Source organism: Electrophorus electricus, chromosome 17 (assembly GCF_013358815.1).
Source record: "Electrophorus electricus isolate fEleEle1 chromosome 17, fEleEle1.pri, whole genome shotgun sequence".
Lineage (NCBI taxonomy): Eukaryota > Metazoa > Chordata > Actinopteri > Gymnotiformes > Gymnotidae > Electrophorus > Electrophorus electricus.
The window spans coordinates 7991-18171 of NC_049551.1; the positions used below are offsets into that span (position 1 = coordinate 7991).

The window sequence follows — 10181 nt, forward strand, 5'->3', positions numbered from 1 at the left end:
TGGACAGAGCAATCTCAACCGTTTCACTGCAAGTTATACTGTGTATGACTATGTATGTGACAAATAAACCAAACTTGAACTTGAACACCTGTGAACTTCGGAAGATTGAAGCCCAGTCGTGCTGATGCTAATACTGCTGCTACTTGCAAGTACATCATATTGTTAGTGACTTGTGGTGGGTGGGCACTGCAGTGAACAGGGTAATAGCTAAAGTGTTATAGTTATAGTTAAAGAGCAGCTAAATTCTCTATGCTGCAAGAGACCACATTGGAGTTCGACACCAACACCTTAATCCCTGGGTAATCACAACTTATCGACAAAGCAGCTATTTCTGCATCAATTCTTAGGACTCTTACAGTTTCACTGGCACAAAGTTGCAAATGGCATGGCAAGCATATACAAAAAGAGAACTAGAGGACAGTGTGCACTCATTCTTCCAGCAAAGCCATCAGGAAAGAAACATTCCCTCACGCTGCACGCAGGAGTTGAAACGGCATGGGGACCCCCGCTGGATTTCAAGTGCAACGCCGTAACTTCCCGACCATCGCAACTGTCGCACAGCTTGGGCACTTCGGGGTTAAGTCCTAGGTCTTCCTCAAGTTCAATTAAGAGTCCCCATCTGTCATTGATTCAGGGTTGTAAATGGCCTGAGATGTAAATTCAAAGATTTGGGAATCTCACAAATGGTCTACTCATTATTTTAGCAAGCTAATGTCAATTCCAGTTGAACAGGTGCTCAAAAGCTTGTCAGAGTATTAGACTAATTCGCTACCGACATCACTAACGTGGCATCCAAGGTTTCTAACATGAAGGTGTGGGATGGCTCAAGGTGGCTCAGCAATTTTGCATGCACACTGCTTTAAAAAAAAAAAAAAAAATCACACCTAGCTGATGAAGGTGTCATGTAAAGCTTTCAAAGGAATGCTATTAGTACATTTGAGCAGAAATGTAAGTCAACATAGTTGAAACTTGCTCATTGGAAATAAAGTAGTGCAGGAAATCGCTTGACCTAAGTTGAATGTTGACAAGAGAGCGCAGCTCAGTACAGGAATGTGCAATAGAATAATCAAACATATTGCAAAGAGAGTCAAAGCCAAATATGATAAAAATGTTCCATATGACATAACTCATAGTGTAGAGCAATCACGTGTTTAGCACAGAGGGATAGCCAAAATGCTTAGAATATTTTGCATTTTCACAAGCATTGGAAAAGAAATACAAATGATAAGCCAGCACACCGACATTGTTAAAAGAGGAGAAAGAAGACTGGGTCAACAACACCAGAATGTGTTTAAAAACCTTTTTGTTCTAGGCGCACTGATCTAAAATACTTCAAAACCTGTGTGACGAGTACATCTTAGTCTGTTTCTTTGGAGCTGCAAGTACCTGCCCTTGTTAGTATAGTGGATAGTATCTCCGCCTGTCACGCGGAAGACCGGGCTTCGATTCCCTGACGGGGGGAGTTCCTACATCAACGCACTGCAGAGAAACTGCTTACTTGGCACCCTTTTCAGGAAGGATAACGTTGAATCCTATGCCTACATTTGCTCTAGATTTTTCTACATAGATGAATAAAGACACTCGCACATTGTAGATCAATCTTTTGATAAAGCACCCTAGAGAGAATTTGGTGCCCATTGGTGATGTTATCTCTAAGCAGACGTGACAAAACCTGCATACAACCAAGGCCAAGACTTAAGAGGATGGAAAGATTTTTTTCAATTTCATAAACTACATCAGATGCTTTACTGGTGTCAAATATTGTAAGACATTAAATGTGGTGACTTGACTATGACTTGAAGGGAAGTACTTGGTAACTGCATCTTGCCTTTGGACTGTAGGCATTCACTTTTGACTTGTGTCTGGACTTGAGTGTCAAGTCTTGAGATGCACTTGTTACATTTTCATTTACATTTATGGCATTTAACAGGTGCTCTTATCCAGTGCGACTTACAAAAGTGCTTTGTTATTTACTCCTAGAATACAGCCCAGTCATTACAGTAGGTTAGATTCCAATATAGAAATGATCTAGATTACTGTAGAAATACAGGGATCACTGCTGTTGCCTAGAAGAACAAAATGCATGAGGTCTATCTTAAACAATGATAAGTGCAATAAACAATAAGTTCTAAAGTTTGTTACACATCAGTGTAATAAATAATACTCTACATTAAGTGCTAATTTAGTTCTGTCAATATAGGAGCAGGGTCATTTGTCATTTAAATATTTCATGAATAGATGGGTCTTCAGTCTGTGTTTGAAGACTGCAAGGGACTCTGCCGTCCGGACAGCAAGCAGAAGTTCATTCCACCATCTGTGAGCCAGGACAGGAAATAGTCTCAACGCTTGTCTTCCATGAGACTTGAAGCATGGCATTTCAAGCCAATCCATACTTGAGGTTCGAAGAACGCGAGGTTCGAAGAACGCGAGGTATGAAGAACGCGAGGTACGAATCGGGCTTTGACCATTAACTCAATGTATGAAGGGGCTGGCCCATTTTTAGCTTGGTAGGCAAGCATCAAGATTTTAAATCTGATGTGTGCAGCTACTGGAAGCCAATGAAGGGAGCGCAGCAGCGGGGTAACACAGTTCAGCATTTAACACTATCATCCCCTCCCTGCTCACTGCTAAGTTGGAGGATCTAGGACTGCATACATCCCTGTGCAACTGGATCTCCAACTTCTTAACAGACAGACCACAATCAGTACGGGTGGGCAACTGTGCCTCATCCACCCTCACCCTCAGCACTGGAGCTCCTCAGGGTGGTGTCCTAAGCCCCCTGCTATACTCACTGTACACCTACGACTGCACAGCCACTTCCAGCTCCACCATCATTGTCAAGTTTGCTGACGACACCGTTGTCATGGGCCTGATCTCGGACAACGATGAGAGGGCCTACCTGGAGGAGATTAAACACCTGGAAAACTGGTGCCAGGAAAATAATCTCCTCCTAAACGTCAGTAAGACAAAGGAGCTGATCGTGGATTGCAGCAAGAAGCAGGAGCGGCACTACCAACCTGTGAGGATCAGTGGAACCACGGTGGAGAGAGTAGATAGTTTCAGGTACCTTGGTGTTCACATCTCGCAGGACCTGTCCTGGTCCCGGCATACCAACTCCCTGGCAAAGAAGGCTCCTCAGCGTCTTTACCACCTCAGACGCCTAAGAGACTTCAGACTGCCCTCCAAGGTACTGCGGAACTTCTACACCTGCACTATCAAGAGCATCCTCACGGGGAACATCACAGTGTGGTTTGGTAACAGCACCAAGCAGGACAGACAAACACTCCAAAGGGTAGTGCGTTCAGCAAAGCGCATCACTCATACGGAACTTCCTGACCTGCAGACCATCTACTACAAGCGGTGCCAGACCAAGGCCAGGAGGATTGTGAAGGACCCCACCCATCCCAACAATAGGCTCTTCTCTCTGTTGAGGTCAGGGAAGCGCTTTCGCTCCCTAAAGACCAAGACAGAGAGACTGAAGAGGAGCTTCTTCCCACAGGCCATTCGGCCCTGAATCAGGGAAACTGATAAACTGTGGGGATCACCACCACCATGTAACATAATTGTATATATATAGATATTCTATTCCACCATGTAACATAAAAACTGTAAAAACTGCAAATATGTCATTTTACAAATAGATCTGTACATTCTGCACATTGTGTACATATACATACACAACCATATACATTGTACATTTTGTATATAAACATAATATACATATATTGTACATACATTGATAATATATTTTGGACATATATAGAATATATATTTCTCTATGCACCCCTGTTTTCTCTTTTCTCAGTTTGGACAGAGCACTCACAACCATTTCACTGCGAGTTGTACTGTGTATGACTGTGCATGTGACAAATAAACCAAACTTGAACTTGAACTCGAACCCATTCACAGACTGATAGCTACGTGTGGAGAGAGCCTACGTGAATTTTTCACGATTTCTGTATTTAAACATCAAATGAAAACCGGTCTGTTTGCCCAGTGTGATGTCCATTACTTCCGTTGAAAATCACAGTGGGTGCACAGTGCTTTAGCAGTATTCTACAGTTTTATGTCTTTTCCAGGAAGGCAACGACACCCACTCTTGGTGGAAAAACAGTCTGCCCCTCTCTGGCAAAAAAACCTTGACCATTTTTACATCAAAACCTAACCCTAGGTTTAAAACTCTGGTCCAAACCCATAACGAAAGGCAATCCAAAACAAGACAAGCACCTAATTTGTGGAATTAACCCACACTCTCCAATTGGCAGTTGCTTTAAGGCTTTTTCCTCTGAGCTAGGTTTAGGGACAGAATTTAGAATTTGGTAACAAATCAAAAACAACGTGTTAAAAGAGGGTGTCACTAACGGAGCTCTTACATGCTACATCAAAATGCGTCAATCCAAATCACAGCACTTTTTTCAGTGAATGACTATAAGCACACTGGTGACAAAGTAGGACTCATTCATCAAAAGCGATGAGTTGATGAGGTGCCAGCCACTTTGTCGTTCGCTGCGGACGTCCACGACACCCAGCCAAACAAAACAAGACGTTGCACTGTATCACCGCCACCACTGTCCAGACAAAGGTATTACTGAACTATGTAGTTGTTTCTCTGCAACAGAGAAACTGCTCAAGCTACCATCCTTTTATGAGTACCTCTCTTTCAAAAAAGCACCTCAGGGGAGAGCTCGAACACAGTTCTCCACTACCAGAAATTATGCAGTTGAGATTCCTGCATTTGGGGAATTCGGAAGGGTCAGCACAGACGAAGTGCAATGACTGAGCTTGGCCTTGGGTGAACCACCTTCCTGATCATGGTCTCACCCCTGCCAGGTAAGTATACATCTGCTTTCCCAAGGTAGAGGGACCCTTTCCCCACTGCAGAACACAGGAAAAGGATAACGATAAAGATGAGGGAGCAGGGTAGACCATGACAAGCAGGAAGGAAGGGAGAGTTAGGGGGTGGGGTTGCAGGGCAATGGACTTGATTAAAGGTAAGGGAAGGGGCTGAAGGAAATTCTGGTCAAATATCCCTATGTGTGGCACCCTCTACCATCCCCACTGGATATTAATTTATCCACTACCGGCAAGCATTGTTCACGGACCGATACCTACGTGTGGAGAGAGCCTACGTGAATTTTTCACAATTTCTGTATTTAAACAACAAATGAAAACCAGTCTGTTTGCCCAGTGCGATGTCCATTAGTTCTCTGTTGAAAATCAGAGAGTGTGAGCAGTGGTGGACATTTGATTTGTACGGTTTACTGAGCTGATAGCTAGCTAGCTAGCTACTTTACTGGGTATGAATCTGTGACCTCCTGGACTTGGAGGTCTGCTTCAAGTTTTGGTTAAAGTGTCAAACTGCCCAGGCCCATAGCAACTTTGCTGGGCATGACTCTGTGACCTCTTGGGCCTGCAAGTCTGTTTCTAGTTTTGGTTAAAAGGTCAAACTGCATGAAGTGTGCCCAGGCCCAGAGCTACTTTACTGGGTATCATTCTGTGACCTCTTGGGCTTGGAGGTCTATTTCTAGTTTTGGGTAAAGGGTCAAACTGCATGAAGTGTGCCAAGGCCCAGTGCTACTTTGCTGGGCATGAATGTGTGACCTCTTGGGCTTGGAAATCTGGTTGTAGTATTATTTAAAGGCACAAAGTGCATGAAGTATTCCCTGGCCCAGCACTACTTTGGTGGGCACGACTGTGTGACATCTTGGGCCTGGAAGTCTGTTTCTAGTTTTATTTAAAGGGTCAAACTGCTTGAAGTGTGCCCAGGCCCAGCGCTACTTTGCTGAACATGACCATGTGACATCTTGGGCCTGGAAATGTGGTGCTTTGAATGATTTAAAGAATGAAACGGTCTGAAGTGTGCCCAGGTTTAAAGCAACCTTGCTGGGTATGACTGTGTGACCTCTTGGGCCAGGAAGTCTGTTTCTAATTTTATTTAAAGGGTCAAACTGTGTGAAGTGTGCCCAGGCCCAGAGTTACTTTGCTGGGCATGACTGTGTGACCTCTTGGGCTTGGAAATCTGGTTGTAGTATTATTTAAAGGCACAAAGTGCATGAAGTATGCCCTGGCCCAGCACTACTTTGCTGGGCACGACTGTTCCAGAGTTACTTTGCTGTGCATGACTGTGTGACCTCTTGGGCTTGGAAATCTGGTTGTAGTATTATTTAAAGGCACAAAGTGCATGAAGTGTGCCCTGGCCCAGCACTACTTTGCTGGGCACGACTGTGTGACCTCTTGGGCCTGGAGGTCTGGCATTTCCATTATTTAAATGGTCAAATGGCCTGAAGTGCGCCCAGGTTTAAAGCAACCTTGCTGGGCATGACTGTGTGATCTCTTGGGCTTGGAAATCTGGTTGTAGTATTATTTAAACGCACAGAGTGCCTGAAGTGTGCCTTGGCCCAGAGCTACTTTGATGGGCATGATTCTGTGACCTCTTGGGCCTTGAAATGTGGTGCTTTGAATGATTTAAAGAAGTGTGCCCACGTTTAAAGCAACCTTGCTGGGCATGACTGTGTGACCTCTTGGGCCTGGAAGTCTGGTTGTAGTATTATTTAAAGAGTCAAACTGCGTGAAGTGTGCCCAAGCCCAGAGTTACTTTGCTGGGCATGAATGTGTGACCTCTTGGGCTTGGAGGTCTGTTTCTAATTTTGATTAAAGGGTCAAACATCCGTATTGTTTGGGTTAAACGATTGATTAATTAATGAATGTTATTCGATAAACAAGGCAACTAAAATAGTTACTAATGTTAAGTGATAAAAGAGTCCGGTAACAAAAATGGCTTGAGTTAAACGGTAAATGACGTGACACAAAGTTACTCAAATTATTTAATTATATACCACTGTAGTTTTTAGTTCACGTGCATTTGTTGTTTACACCCTCATAGAAACTCCCTTGGTCATGAATGATAAAACTTGATATTTAATTTTTAAAAATTTATCAAATCAAGACTGTTTTAATCCTTTCTTTTCCAGATAACTATCACTTACATTTTCAATTCACAAGCATTTTTTCATGTCCAGTTTAAATTTTCATGGATTTTTATCAGCTTCGATTTCATCATTTAGAATTTGCTAGTTCCTCCACTCATGTGCCTGAAATGTTACTAAACCGTGTTGTAAATTAGTAGATTCTTACCTGTTTGAGGAATTCTGGCTTGTGTTTATTGTCTGTGGGCAGAAAGGCTTTCCTAGATGCCAACTGGCAAAATGTTCCAAGATTTCTAAGAAATTATTGAACTTCCCTAAAAAAAAAACCAAAAAAAAAACCCAAAACAAACAAATAAATAAGCTGAGAGAACTAAAAGGAAAGCTATAAATACAACTTGACAGTTTTCAGCAGCAGGCGAATTTGTACGGTTACTGAGCCGATAGCTAGCTAGCTAGCTAGCTAGCTACCGGCTGCACGATTAACAGTGCAAAGTGAAAGCTAGCTACTGACTTTGCACTGTTAACCATGCAGCCGGTAACTAGCGGTATCTAGTGGTTGAAATGCTTGCGGTTTAAATGCTTGGTGGACATTTGATTTGTACGGTTTACTGAGCTGATAGCTAGCTAGCTACTTTACTGGGTATGGTTCTGTGACCTCCTGGGCTTGGAGGTCTGTTTCTAGTTTTGGTTAAAGGGTCAAACTGCATGGTCTGCACAGGCCCATAGCGACTTTGCTGGGCATGACTGTGTGAGCTCTTAGGCTTGGAAGTCTGGTTGTAGTATGATTTAAAGGGTCAAATGGTCTCAATTGTGTGTCCAGGGTCAAATGGTCTCAATTGTGTCTACTTTTGAAAGGTTTTCCAGCTGTCATCTCTGATGTGCATAATCATTTAAACTCTTAACTACTTTTGAAACGTCATACTAATTTTATTGCAAAGGGTTATGTAACTTTATTATTTATAAACTGATTAACTGTTCAAGTAGCCATGAGCGTTAGATGTGAAGACAAGGTTATGGTGTATTAATCACCTGTTATTCCAAATCTGCTGTCCTTGAACAATTAAGTGTCAGTGCCCACTTAATTAAACTATTTTCTTGCGGCTAGTGATGTAGTGCTGTAGTTTTACCCCAGTCTGTTGTGTAGTACTGTGGATTTCAATTTCAGTTACACCTTAGTTGATATTGTCCATCTGTGAAGATTAGGAATTACTAATGTAATAGATGGAGGAGAAGATTAAATCTTTTGCTTATGTTACATTCTAAAGATGCATTAACCACCGAATAGCACCCAAGTGTTATTATAATCACTGTATTGCTTTTTGCTAACTATTTGTTAACTGTAAATATGATGTGGTGGGCAGATGAGAGGCTTTTTGAGACTGCACTACAACAAAAGAAAAATTAAAATGCTCTAATGATAAATGTTAGTCAATGTCAAGTAATCGTCACTGCTCTTTGAATCTAAAAAGCCCTCCCCTCCGATACTGTTTTTGAGGTAGCTGGCCAAAGCAAATCCATTAACAATCTAACCATAACCCATTAATAATCTAACTCTAAATCATTAATAGCAATCAAACTCTAGCTCATTAATAATCTAATCCATGAATAAGATAACCCTAACCCATTAATAATAGTCAAACCCTAGCTCATTAATAATCTAAGACATTAATAATAAAACCCTAACCCATTAATAATAATCGAACCCTAGCTCATTAATAATCTAACCCATGAATAATCCCATTAATAATAATCGAACCGTAGCTAATTAATAATCTAACCCATTAATAATCTTTCAGATACAGTCCTTAATCACATGCCCAATCAGTTAAAACAGAAAAGTCACTTGGTTGAGAAACAGATCAAGTTTTGTTCTTGCACGTGTGTAACTGCAGTGTGGCGAGTGGTTTGTTCACAGTTAGTTTTGTGCCTTTTAGGCATTGATGAATTTTATTATGCTGATATACATGAACGCAGAAAATAAGTCACTGTTTGTGAACAACCCCATGAGTTTATTCAGCAGGCTATGCATGTTGATATAGATCTTTTTTTTTTTTTTAACTTTTAATTTTTTTAAACCACCATTTTGTACATCACCATCCACAGAAGTAGACAATTTTCAGCATAAGCAAATATCCTCAAAGCCCACAGTAAGTCAAACACCATCCAATAGATTTTCTGTGTGGAACTGGGAGGTTGGAGCTGGCATCGGAGGGGAAAGGAACAGAGGAGTTTAACAGAATTGCATTCTCTGGGTTAGGGTTAGGGTTTCATTCTCAGGCTAAAATAGCTCCCATCCCAGCCTCACTCAACATTTCACTTACATCACATATTAGAGGCACAAGAAAACATTCAGGCTTACAGAGTATAGATGTGTGTGTGTGTGTGTGTGTGTGTGTGTGTGTGTGTGTGTGTGTGTGTGTGTGTGTGTGTGTGTATGTATGTATGTATCAATGTTGACAGCTTGTCTACATGAAATCTGAGGCAGAGCTAAAAGCTTAAGGCGTATCATTTTAGATCAGTTTAATACACATGCATACATGAGGATACTATGGGTTGTTTTTTTAGGCAGAAGGGGGCTATCAGGGTCTATAACTGATGTAGACTCACAGGGACCTGTGAGCCAAAGCATTATGTTCCTGCCACAACCAGGCCACACATATTGGAGAATGAACATCCCAGACAGAAGGGGAGCAGCAAGTCACCAAAAATTTAAATACTAAAACTGACGCATACAAGGAGTGGGTTAGGGTTAACACGAGTGGATGATGTGGACGGCCTCCATTTGAAAATGTTGGAAACTGATGAGTTTTAAATGGTTAAAATGCATCGTCTAGTGAGTCAATGTTGTTGTAATAGCACCGTGTCCAGAAGGGTTGCTATGGGCAACTTCTGACTTGTCAAGTGTGTTGCCATGACAAATACAGAGCCAGACCCTGAGGACTGGAGGGTCCAGTAGTCATGGTAATGCTGGATAACAATGAACACAGAGTAGAAGGGAATGAAATATGAGAAATGATAACATGGAAATACTTTTAAATCTCAAGAGAAACCTGGGTAAGATTTCTATCTGAAACCTAACAATAGATTTAACGATTTAATAAATTAGAACAATTAATAAAGGACTGTATCATTTTGATCCTCATGTAACTCTCTGTTTGAGATACACACACACAAAAAAAAAATTCATGCTAAAAACATGTCATCATTTAAGGTTAACCCTGTACTTACTACTAACGGGTCTTCACCTTTAGGCCT

At 41.6% G+C, this 10181-nt stretch overlaps 2 non-coding genes across 2 annotated transcripts; one reads left to right on the plus strand and one right to left on the minus strand.

Annotated features, from left to right (window-relative positions):
- The first annotated feature begins 1389 nt into the window (after positions 1-1389).
- On the plus strand, positions 1390-1461 carry trnad-guc. Its single transcript has one exon. It is a non-coding gene; the product is annotated as a tRNA-Asp (tRNA).
- A 3213-nt stretch (positions 1462-4674) lies between these two features.
- Positions 4675-4838, minus strand: LOC113587416. The gene has a single exon (XR_003411733.2). It is a non-coding gene; the product is annotated as a U1 spliceosomal RNA (small nuclear RNA).
- Positions 4839-10181: the final 5343 nt, after the last annotated feature.